Here is an 11,707-nt window from a genome sequence, read left to right as displayed (position 1 = left end):
TTTAACATTGGTTCTCTACTATTTAAGTATAGAAGATACTTGTAATTTGTAAGACAGCTCTTGTATAAAATAAAGTTTCAAATTTGGCAGTATTACTGTCATATAGAAAGTGAATGGATGGAAAATATTGCACATCATATATTTTTATTGTGTGTGTACTTAAATGCTTAGATTTAATCTTCCAATGGAGTAAAGTTAAGCCATTCACTTTGATGTAGGTTTGATTAATGATCTTCAGTCTTTCATTTAGAGAATATTTTACTATTGATCTGACAAAGTATTTGTGCTAGTTAAGTGTTTTGTGGGGAAAAACATGACAATTTAGCAGGATATGCTGCAACCACCTCTAAAATTGGTTGCCAAATTGCCTTCCTCACAGCATAAATGTTTGAAATAAAAGAAACTCAGAAGTCTGTGCTAAATGAAACTGAAAAGTCTCACACAAGATATGAATCACCTGGACACAATCTGAGATTTTTTTTTTCATAACACTGTTTTCTTCTGCTTTACAGTATGTTTAAATACATTTATACTCCTCTTAATCAGTGTTCTTTTTTCAATTTTTTATTCTAATTCCTGCAGAGGTTAGGCAGTGCCATATTTTCTGCATGATTTTATGTCATTTTTTTGAGTATTTTGCATAAATGTTTGGTGATTGAAAAAATAAAAACTTTATAATGTTAATGATGTCATTATATATTCACATTTACAATTCTCGGTGTCTACAAGATAACACTTTTTGGCAAATTTCTTTTATAGGCTTAAGTGCATTTTAAAAGCTTTATATTTGTGTGTAGTGTAAACAACTTCATTTTTAAAGAATTTGTATATTAATATTCAATGCTCTTTTTATAAAAGACTCCTTTATTTCTAGTTAAATGACTTAAAGTGTTATTATTCCTATGCTCAAATTTTGGCAGACATTACTTTTTTTTCTTTTATAATCATAGCCATGGTAATAATACTTGTTATGTATTTAACACCTTGTACTATACAAAAATATTCTCATATTATTTATCAACTTCTTTTATCCATACCAGATGTGAATCAACAAAGACTGTGGCATGTTAGGGTGTATATCTTTGACTGATATAGAAAACTCTCACTTACTCTCTCTTTCTTTATATACACATAAAATTTACATACATATATATGTGATATATAATATAAATAAATATATATACACATAGATACATTCACATAATTCACATCCTGATATTTGCATAATGACAGGGCAATTCCTTGTTTGATCTTGTTCCAATTAATTGTGTACCTTCAAGTCTTTGTCTAGACCAAACTTGGATCAAGAAAGAAATTTCTATATATTATCCAGCTCAATTTTTCAGCCACCAGAAAACAATGATCAAGGTCTCCCTTCACCCCTTTCAAATTCAAATAGGTTATGATTCATTATTTCCTTTCCACCTTTTTTTTTTTTAATCAGATGTTGGACAACTTAATCAGTATCTTACTTAGATGGAAGCATCTTTATCAGTGAATAAAAGTCTATTAGCAATCTTTTCAGGAGTGTTAATAGTTTGCTGGTGTTTCTGTTGACTTTTGTAGGTGACTTATTTTTCCTAATTAGATTTCAGAATATAAGCCAGATCTTTTAAACTTTATAATACTTATTTGGTATGTGTATCACTCAGAATCCTAGCTTAATTGACTTTTAAAAGATCACAAATAGACATAAGTAAAATGAAAAAAAAAAAAAGTCGTAGCGGTAGACTTCAGAAGTAATTAATTCAGATGCCAAAAAATGTCAACAGAATCCAACTTTCCTTCTCTCTCTCCCCATTAGCCCCATGTTCTCTGTGTTTACTTTACTTTTAGATAAATTCTCCCTCTCTAACAGAAAAATGAACACAGTTCAACATATCTTCTCATTTTCATGATCAATTACAACAAAAATGCAAGCTTTCACTATCCACAAAAGTCAAATAAAATGTCCATGCCTGCCTCCTATTAGTCTAAAATGGGGCATATGATCATTTTTGCCCAATTGCAATCGCCTGGAAGATGGGATATACTAATTGGCTTAGGCCAACCAGGGTCTACACCTGCAGACTGGAGAATGCTCTGCCTACCCCATCCCTGGCTCAAGAGACGGAACCTTTGAAGAAGTAACAAATGCTTTCTCCAATCAGATATTTTTCTTTTCCTTTTTGATGAATGTTTTGACATTGATGGATAACACAAAGCATTAGTTTGCTGACACAAGCTTTGAAAGAGAATTCTATCGAAAGATGAAGCCAAAGGACATATATGACTCAGCCCACGACTATGACAAACGGTTTACCTTCTTGCTCCCTCCTCTGTAGTACTGAGTTGCCCCTGAAAAGAAGATTCTAGGTCATGAGATCAATTTCCCAACTCCCTCCTTGCACGTGGGTTTGGCCCTGCAACTAGTTCTCACCTATGGAATGTAGCACAAGTTACGTATACTACTATAGTCTTGGGGTTTTTAAGAAGAGTTTGCACTGTCTCTACTCTCTCTTCCTTAATCTGCCATCTGGATGTGGACAACTCAGGCACTAAAAGATTTAAAAGCCATAATTGGAGGCAACCTGGTTCCCTGAATCACCATATGGTGGTAAGCTACCCCAACCAGAAACATCTACTATAGACGATTACATAAGGGATCAATAAACTTCTGAAAATTGGGGGTTTAATTATTGGGTAACTGCAAGTACTCTAATTAATACAAAATCAAATGAAGCTGGAATAATTTCTATACCAGCTACTTCTAAGTATTACTGTTTATTCTACTATAAACAAACACATTACTGGGAGAATGAACAAAGAGATGGGTCTTATTTCTTTTTCGAATCTTTTTTCTTTTGAAATGGAAATGAATCCAATCTTTAAAACTAAGTCCCTGAAGAATAAAAACATAAATTTCATTTTACCATGCATCCCATTATAAAGAGAAATTACTATTTAGAATAATTATCTCAGCATTCTACCCACGAGTACCTTAAAATTGTCTTGACTCACTTTAAAGGAAATTCCAGACAGATGGCAGAGGCCTAGATGGGAACAGGATTTGGATATGTGCAGGGAATTGTGAATGATTATGACTCAGGATGTTTTAAGCCTAGAATATGAAAGGAGGATTTGAGAAATGATGCTGGAAAGTTGGCAATGAAGGTCAAAGTAAGGCGTCCAGATAGATCCCAAAGAGAGTAGAGTCACTGAAGAATCTGAAACAAAAGGAGTCATGATTTTGTTTTAGAAGGGACACTCTGGGCTTCAAGTAAAAGATAGCTAAGTAAGTACTCTCCTCTCTGAAATCCAGTGAAAACAAAAAGAATGAGAAACAGAAAATGCCATTATAAGAACTATGAAAAACCACCCAACTGCAAACCATCATCTATAAAGTTCTGCCAGCTGTAGTGACCATTGGTCAAAGGAAGCTGAAAACAAATTCATGCCACAGAGGCATTAACAACACAGGTCTCCAAAAGTCGTATGCTAGTTAGGAATCCATTGTGAAGATCAACAGGTTCTGGGTGAGTTTTCCAGTTTATTCCATAGCTCTCTCTTGACATGGCAGAGTAGCACGGAAGATGCAGCTGAATGAAGAAACAGGTCAGCACTGCATTTTAGCAAGTATAAAGTTGTCAGGATGGAGGATAGAAAACACTTCTTCAGTTGAATATCTTATTTTGCTAAAGAGAAACAAATACCAAATGGTCTCATTATAATACATAAGGTATTATTTCTACTTAAGTAATTTCCTGCTGGCCCAGAGAGGGGTCAAGCTCATGGGGTTGACTCTTGTTGACAGGGGTTCAGAGACAACAGAACAGAATCCAATGGTCTCTGGGTCTGATTCACTCTTTTGGTCTCTCTCCTTCACGGTCTCTCATCAAATGAGTGACACATAAAAGGCAACCAAAATGCATAATAAACAGAGATGTATCAGTGTGGGACCAACCTAAAGATATCGCAAAAAGGGGATTGAGCAAAAAGACCACAAGAAGCAAACAAGGTAAATTATACAATCAAGTCCAAGCATAATATGCACAATATTGCTTCACCAAATCTGCCTGTAACAAAAGAATTGTTTTGAGAGAGGCCATTCTAGAGACAAAAAGCCCAGTTAGGAGAGAGTTTAAATAATCCGGACCCATCCTAAATTAGGATGCCAACAGTAAAAATGGATACACAGCACAGATCACTGTTGTCTGCCTTTGTTTTTCAAGTCTTGGGTTCACATCTGCCAGGTACTCAAGCTCAGAAAGATAAAATAATAATAAAGAAAGCTCAAAAACCTGGGCAGAATTTAATTATTATTAGGCAGTTTAAAAAGAAGAACCAAAGAGAATTTAGGGTCTTTATATTCATGGGCAAATCTCTGATATGATTGTGTCACTTGGGACAAGAAGAATTACCAAAAAATCCCCATGGCACATCCTTCTCCAAAGGCCCTGATCACACAATGAGGACTTTTAAAGAAAAAGGCCCACTGCAGAAATACTCCACAGTTTCCTGAGGGATGGCTCTTCTGGTTTTGGATTTATTTAATGTCGCACAGAGTTTGCTCCATAATTTCCTGAATATATTTGCAAGAGAGAGAGACAGGTCCTCTTAGTTATTATTAGCTGCTAATTAGTTCACCTCACTTCAACTACAGAGTCTAAGGTGGTCCACCTACGTTCCCTTTATCAAAACAGTTTCATAATTCAAAATTTTTAACAGTTTGCAAAGGAGCAGCCTATCATTTACTTCATGACAAGCCTGTAAGGTCTGGAGCAGCATCTTGTATTGGCATTTGCTAATATTTCTCCAGCATAACAAATTAACATGCATTGTACATGAGATAAATAAGGACTATAAATAGCTTGCACCATTTCGGGTCAGATGTTATAAAATGAGTTTGTAGCAAATGTTTTTCAGGTTTTTAAAAAGTACTGGGTTTTGATTTTATAAACATGAATAGGAAATATATTGTAAATCTGTTTCCCTATAAACCTAATGTGGCCATACCCCTGCCCTGCTTCTAACACTTCAAGAACTGCCCAATTACTACATGATAAACATCAAAACTCCCAAAATGGTACACAAGATTATCTGTGCTCTGATTCCATCTTAGCCAGAATTACACTTGATCAGCTCTTGCTTTGAAGTTTATTTTCTAGCAATATGAAACCCCTTATATTCCCTTATATGAGATTATTCCTTAAATTTCCAAGAAAATATACTTTTTGTCATTTATTTGATTTATATGGACTGCTAATCCTACTTCTCATTTTTCCTTTGCCTACGTAACTTTCTCAATGTTTGTCAGCTTTATTCTTTTCTTTCCTTTTTTTATTTTATTGAAGTATAGTTGATTTATGATGTTTCAGTTTATATATATATATATATATACACACACACATATATATATATATAAACTGAATCACATTATTATACATCTGAAACACAAGAATATATATGTGTGTGTGTGTGTGTGTGTGTATATATATATATATATATACACACATATATATTCTTTTTCAGATTCTTTTCCCTTATAGGTTATTACAAAATATTGAGTATAGTTCCCTGTAGGTCGATACAGTAGGTCCTTGTTGGTTATCTATTTTATATATAGCAGTGTGTATCCGTTAATCCCAAACTCCAAATTTATCCCTCCCCATCTTTCCCCTTTGGTAACCATAAGTTTGTTTTCTATGTTTGTGGGTCTATTTCTGTTCTGTAAATAAGTTCATTTGTATCACTTTTTTTTTTAGATTTCACATAAAAGTGATATCATATGATATCTGTCTTTCTCTGTCTGACTTACTTCACTTAGTATGATCATCTCTAGGTCCAACCATGTTGCTGCCAATGGCATTATTTCATTCTTTTTTCATGGCTGCATAATATTCCATTGTGTATATATACCACATCCTCTTTATCCATTCCCCTGTCCATGAACACTTAGGTTGCTTCCATGTCTTGGCTACTGTGACTAGTGCTGCACACATTTTAAGGTGCATCTGGACATCAAGCCCTTCAGTGAGGCTTGTTCTGACAGACTGTCTTGTCACTCAGGCCAGACACACTGTACACACACAGCCCAGCGGAATTCAGTGTCCCCATCCCTATTTTGTTTTCCTTTTTGATCTCAATTATAATCTCTATCAGTACATTTATCACATTGTATCTTGTATATTTGTTTTATATCACTTTTTCTCCATCCAGATTGAGTCTTTAGGGAAAATGATTATATTTTTCTCATCTTTGGGTTCCTAAGTTTTTCAAAATAGGTGATGAGGCTTAAAAGATGTTCATTGTTGAGGGGAAACAAAAAAAAAGCATAGGAATGAATAAGTGAGGGAGGGAGGGAATTAGTCAGTGAATGCGTTTACTCTAATGGGAAAACGTGTGATTCTCTCTTTGGTTGTGAGAAAACACAGAGAGAAGCAATGGCTTTGCTAGTGTCAGCAAAGGCTGCCACAGCTCTGGGATTCTTGAGTCCTCTGGACAATGTTAATTGCCAAAATTTATAATGGGCTTCTGAGTATGTTGCCAGCTCCCAGTGTCCAATATATATACTAGCAAATCCCTGAATCATCCACATGTTTATATTTTTTAAAGTAGTTATTTTTTAAAGTTATTACCAATATTTTATATTGGTAATAACCGTCTCACAAAAGATATTTCTTTAGGAAAAATGACCAGCTGGTGGTAGTGGGATTCTGCTACCTGAAACCATTAGCACGCCCCAGGAGATCATGCGTCTCCCCAGACACCCTGTAAAACAACTGTCATTGTCTAAATGCAGCGCATTTTAAATAACTGAGTTTTAATTTCAATAGAGTTCACTGAAAAATAGATCAATATGACTACACAGAGCTGAGACAATAGGAATTGGTTATTAGCACTTCATATGTAGTGTTTGCACTTGGTCTGCTGTCAGCAAAAAGAGTGTGCTCAGAGCTATTTTTTAGTGAGTGGCATGTTTGGTTATGGAGTATGTTTCAAGGTTAAAAACACTATAGATTTATTGTTTTTTTCTTTGGCTAAAACTGATGCTTAGCTCTTCTCGGCTAGCTCTGACTAAATATTTTAGGACACAACCTGTGTTTAGAAGGCAATCATTAAAGGGTGAGTATTTAGCATTATCTACCCCTACTCTGCTCCTTGCCAGCCTAGGACTCTGAGAAAGTTATTTAATGACTCATTTTTCTCCCGCCCTCCCTCTCTTACCTTGTTCAAAAAGCAGTTTTGAGTACCATCATGTACCAGCATTGGAGCACTAGGATTCCATATTCAAATAAGATATGGTTTCTGCTTCCTAATAGTTTATTAGAAAATTAGGGGTGATCCTAGGTACCTTGTGAGATTATTTGGTAATACAGTAAAACACTTGGTCCATAAGAGGTACTCACAAATGGGTTCCTATTTTCTCTTTTCTGTCTCTCTGCCTCTTTCTCTTTCCAGTCTGGCTATTGGGCATCCTAGTATGTCTTTCAAAATATTTTAGGCCTTGGAAGAGAAAAGATACTATTCAGACTTGTCAGTGATTCTGCTAATTAACATTTTGGTAGTGAAAAGGATCGATTGGAGAGAAACTAGTACCTGATTTTAACATATTCTTTGATGCTAAACATCTAAATGTCTTAGCTCTGTAACCCTAACTATCTAATCTCTATATATTTAGTTTTCATCCAGTAGATTGGGATTTAAAGTTTTATTTCATAAGATCTCCAAACTAAATGGATCTTATAGAATTTTACGGCAGAGGAAACTGAGGCCCATGGAGAACTTGTGAAGTAAAGGAAATAAGAGTGACGCACAGCTAGTCAGGGGCAGATTATAGATTGCTTACTCCTTACCCTTTGCCTCTAGATTATGCTCTGTCATCTGGAAGTCAGTGAAGTAAACCAAAATAGGAAGGAACAGGTGGGTAAAGAGGATTTGTTGGCTAAAATCTGAAAAGACTTGAATCTGTATAAGCAATGCCAGGTGATGACAGCTCACCAGGTGACCCTGTAGTGAGCACTGACTTCAGAAGAGAGAGTCTATCTCTGTGGTGTCACACTGCCATGTGTCCCTGGGCTCGTGAGTAAGTTACTAGTTAAAGAGAGGCCAGGATTAGTTAAATGATTTTACCAACAGAGCCTCAATATGTACTTTTTTTCCCAAAGTAAGGTTAAGTCCACCCAAATGTCAATTGAGTCATTTCATATTTTTTTCAGATTCTTTTCCCTTATAGGTTATTTAAAAATATTGAGTATAGTTCCCTGTGTTATACAGTAGGTCCTTGTTGGTTATCTATTTTATATACAGTAGTGTGTACATGTTAATCCCCAACTCCTAATTTATCTCTCCCTACCCTGTCCCCTTTGGTAACCATAAGTTTGTTTTCTATGTCTGTGGGTCTATTTCTGTTTTGTATATAAGTTCATTTGTTTTGTTGTTTTTTTTAGATTCCACATATAAGCAATATCGTATGATATTTCTCTTCCTCTGTCTGGCTTCCTTCACAATCCCCTTTACTATCATAACAAAAATATAAAATAAAATAAAATAGAATACCTAGGAATAAACCTACCTAAGGAGGCAAAAGACCTGTATTGTGAAAACTCTAAGACACTGATGAAAGAAATTGAAGATGACACAAACAAGCGGAAAGATATACCATGTTCTTGGATTGGAAGAACCAGTACTGTCAAAATGACAATACTACCCAAGGCAATCTACAGATTCAATGCAATCTCTATCAAAGTACCATTTCTTTGATATTTAGTAAAACAGGTGGCTCTTTAAAGTGCCACATAATGCTGAAAGGCAGCCTGATGGGGGAGGTGGCTGATGCGTGGACTTAGTCTTTGTTGTCTGAAATCTGCTCAGGGCATCATCCTTATTTTCTTTTACTGATCCTTAAAGTAACTTTTATGGGCTACCAAATCTGCTTCCAGTCAGACTCAGAAACACACGAAACAATTGGTAGCTATTAGGTCAACTGAGAGATACTTGAATTCCATACAGAGTGAGATAACATCTATGCAGAAGAAAATAATTTCTTTGAATTAAATTTTCTAATCTTGAAGATGCTTAGAAGCAGAGAAGAAGCCACTAACATCAATCCTAAAGCGATTTAAGATACATGAAATTCCAGCATCTGCTTTCTGCCCAGTGAGCTTTGCAGAGAGCAACAACATACATACTCTTTCAAGCTGTAAAGAGGAGCAATGTTCAAGGGTTTGTTCTTGGCAAAGAATCATATTTCCTCATCATTACCATTTTTCTTCAAACAGAATAGACCAAAACACACACACACACACCCTCTATCATAAGGGGGCTATTCCTTCCTATACATGTATTTGTGTGAGCTGTTTCCTCAATTTGGAACCTTTTGACTTCTCTATCCTAATTTATCATTCTAAGCCCTTTCTCTTGAGTACTGCTCCAAGCTCTGCCTCCGTTTTTATCACTTCTGTCCTTCTGTGATTTCTTTTTCCTCTAATTTCCAACATCATTTGTAAAGTCTGCTCTACTCCTTTAAGGACTTATTTATTTATCATCTGAATTGTCATCTGCATAAAGATGATGAAGAGGAAATATAATTAAAACCATGAGATATTTACTACAGTGTGATTTAACTTCTAATTAGTCTTCCAAGCAAAAATTTTTCATCTCCAAGATGGGGAAATTATATGAATTAAATGTGACTTATGTTGAATAAGTGGGAAGGTGTTTATAGGTGTGTTCATGGGTTTATTTCACATTTCACTTTTCTTTGAGGGAAGAAAAAGTTTCTTTTGGCCATTTCCAGTGTAACTAACATTCTAAGTTAAAAAATGAATGCTCAATAAATACTTGGATAATTGATTTAATAAACTACTCCAATTCCTGTGCAAAATTATGAAGGTTTCCTTGTACAAATTTATACCGCCTCAGCTATGAATCTAAAGGCCAGAAAATGAGATGCATGTCCATCATCTTAACTTGTACCATCACCTCACGGCCCTTCTTTCTTTTACAGGTAAGAGCGGTTGGAAGATGCTCATTCTCGCCCTTAGCCTCTCCCCTAATGTTAGAATGTAAGGTGAATGGATCCAGGCTGTACAGTTCGCTTTGAATAACAAACTGCAATCACAGGAGTACATCCAGCAAGTGCTTCTGGAGGATAATGACATCAATGATCACTCACACCAAAACATGATTGAGTGGAGGCTGGAAGGATTGAGTTTATGCAGTATAATGGAAAGAATTAACATGTTTATTATGACCTAGCAATAGCTGGGAGGAAACTATCCTTAAGCACTCTTATTCCGTTCCATTTCTGCATGTATCTGGTACTTGTCACAACAGCCCTGGGCAAGTCACAATAAGAGCAACATACTGCATCTGAAGAGTGTCAAAGCTAAGGAGAGAGCACGATTTACAGGGGTCCTAAGAGGGGAAGTAACAGAGCAAATACTCATGCTAAGTTTAGGAAATTGGTTCCAGAAGAGAGTTAGATCCTATTTCTGTGTTCTGTGAAGTCTAGCATTCTCTCATTATTTTTATTACCTTCTCTTTCTTTTTACTTTCTTTCTTTCCAGTTAAAGATATTGATCACTGAAACAGGCTACGATTATTGCCTAAAAATAATAGCTAAAGTTCTGTCACTTCCAGAAAGACAGATTTTGAGGAGACCTAAAGAAGCACAGACTCAGTTTAATGTCAGTTGAGATATTATTTCTATATAAAGACCAAAGGAGAGAAAAAAAATTCCCAATGATCAATTCTACTGAAATAAATTATTTGGTGTTATCTGGAAAGACAAAATACAAATGAATAAAATATATGAGTCAAAGCTCATTTTTTTAAAAAAGACATCTAGATCATTCATTTGGATATGTAGCCATGATTATTGGAAAAGGTTGACAGACCTTGCAATCTTCATAGAACCCTAAATCTAATTTGGACAACTTTTTTCTTGCTAAATATTGAGACAATGTCCTCACTCAACATGTTTCAAGATCATGTTTTTTTTTTTTTTAAGAAATATAGAAGTTTTAAAAATGAACCTAAATTTTTGAAAAAATTGTTTTTTCAATCTCACTAGAAATTTCTCATAGCTCCATGGAGAGCAGGGTTATGTTCTGAAGAATTTAATAAGGGTTGTGCTAGAAAGAGGAATCTGTGACTAAAAACGTTTGGAAAAACACCTTGCTCCACGTGTCTCTTGGAGATGCTTTCTGAAGAATGAGCTATCTCCAGCAATCTCCAGCAACTGAACAGACTTATTTTAGGAAAGAGGAATGGCTGTGGTCATCCCATCATGTCTGAGAGTCTTGTTACTGGGATATACAAACCTGAGAGACAGGTTCTCTTTTATAAAATGCAGATTTAAAAGATAAATTTTAGGGGTTGCTAAGATACTTAGAGAAACTATAGCTGTGCAATCCTATACTAGGCAGATAAGAGCTGGAGCCTTAGATTACTATTTGTAAAATGGGCACAATAATACTTAATTCATACAGGCATTTGGAGAAATAATTATGATAATACATGTAAAATATCCACTCAAGTGAAGTTTAAGATGATTCAAGGGTTTCATTACTGGAGATGTTTCTGGCCCTAACTTTTGAAAATAGGCTAAATTACATATCTTATATAAAGTTACATACACATTATATATCTTTTCTTCTACAGGAAAAAAAATGTTATTTCCAATCCATTTCTTGGCAGAAACAGCAATGAGTCACTGTACACA

This window comes from Globicephala melas, chromosome 7 (assembly GCF_963455315.2).
Source record: "Globicephala melas chromosome 7, mGloMel1.2, whole genome shotgun sequence".
NCBI lineage: Eukaryota > Metazoa > Chordata > Mammalia > Artiodactyla > Delphinidae > Globicephala > Globicephala melas.
This window is presented reverse-complemented; position numbering follows the sequence as displayed.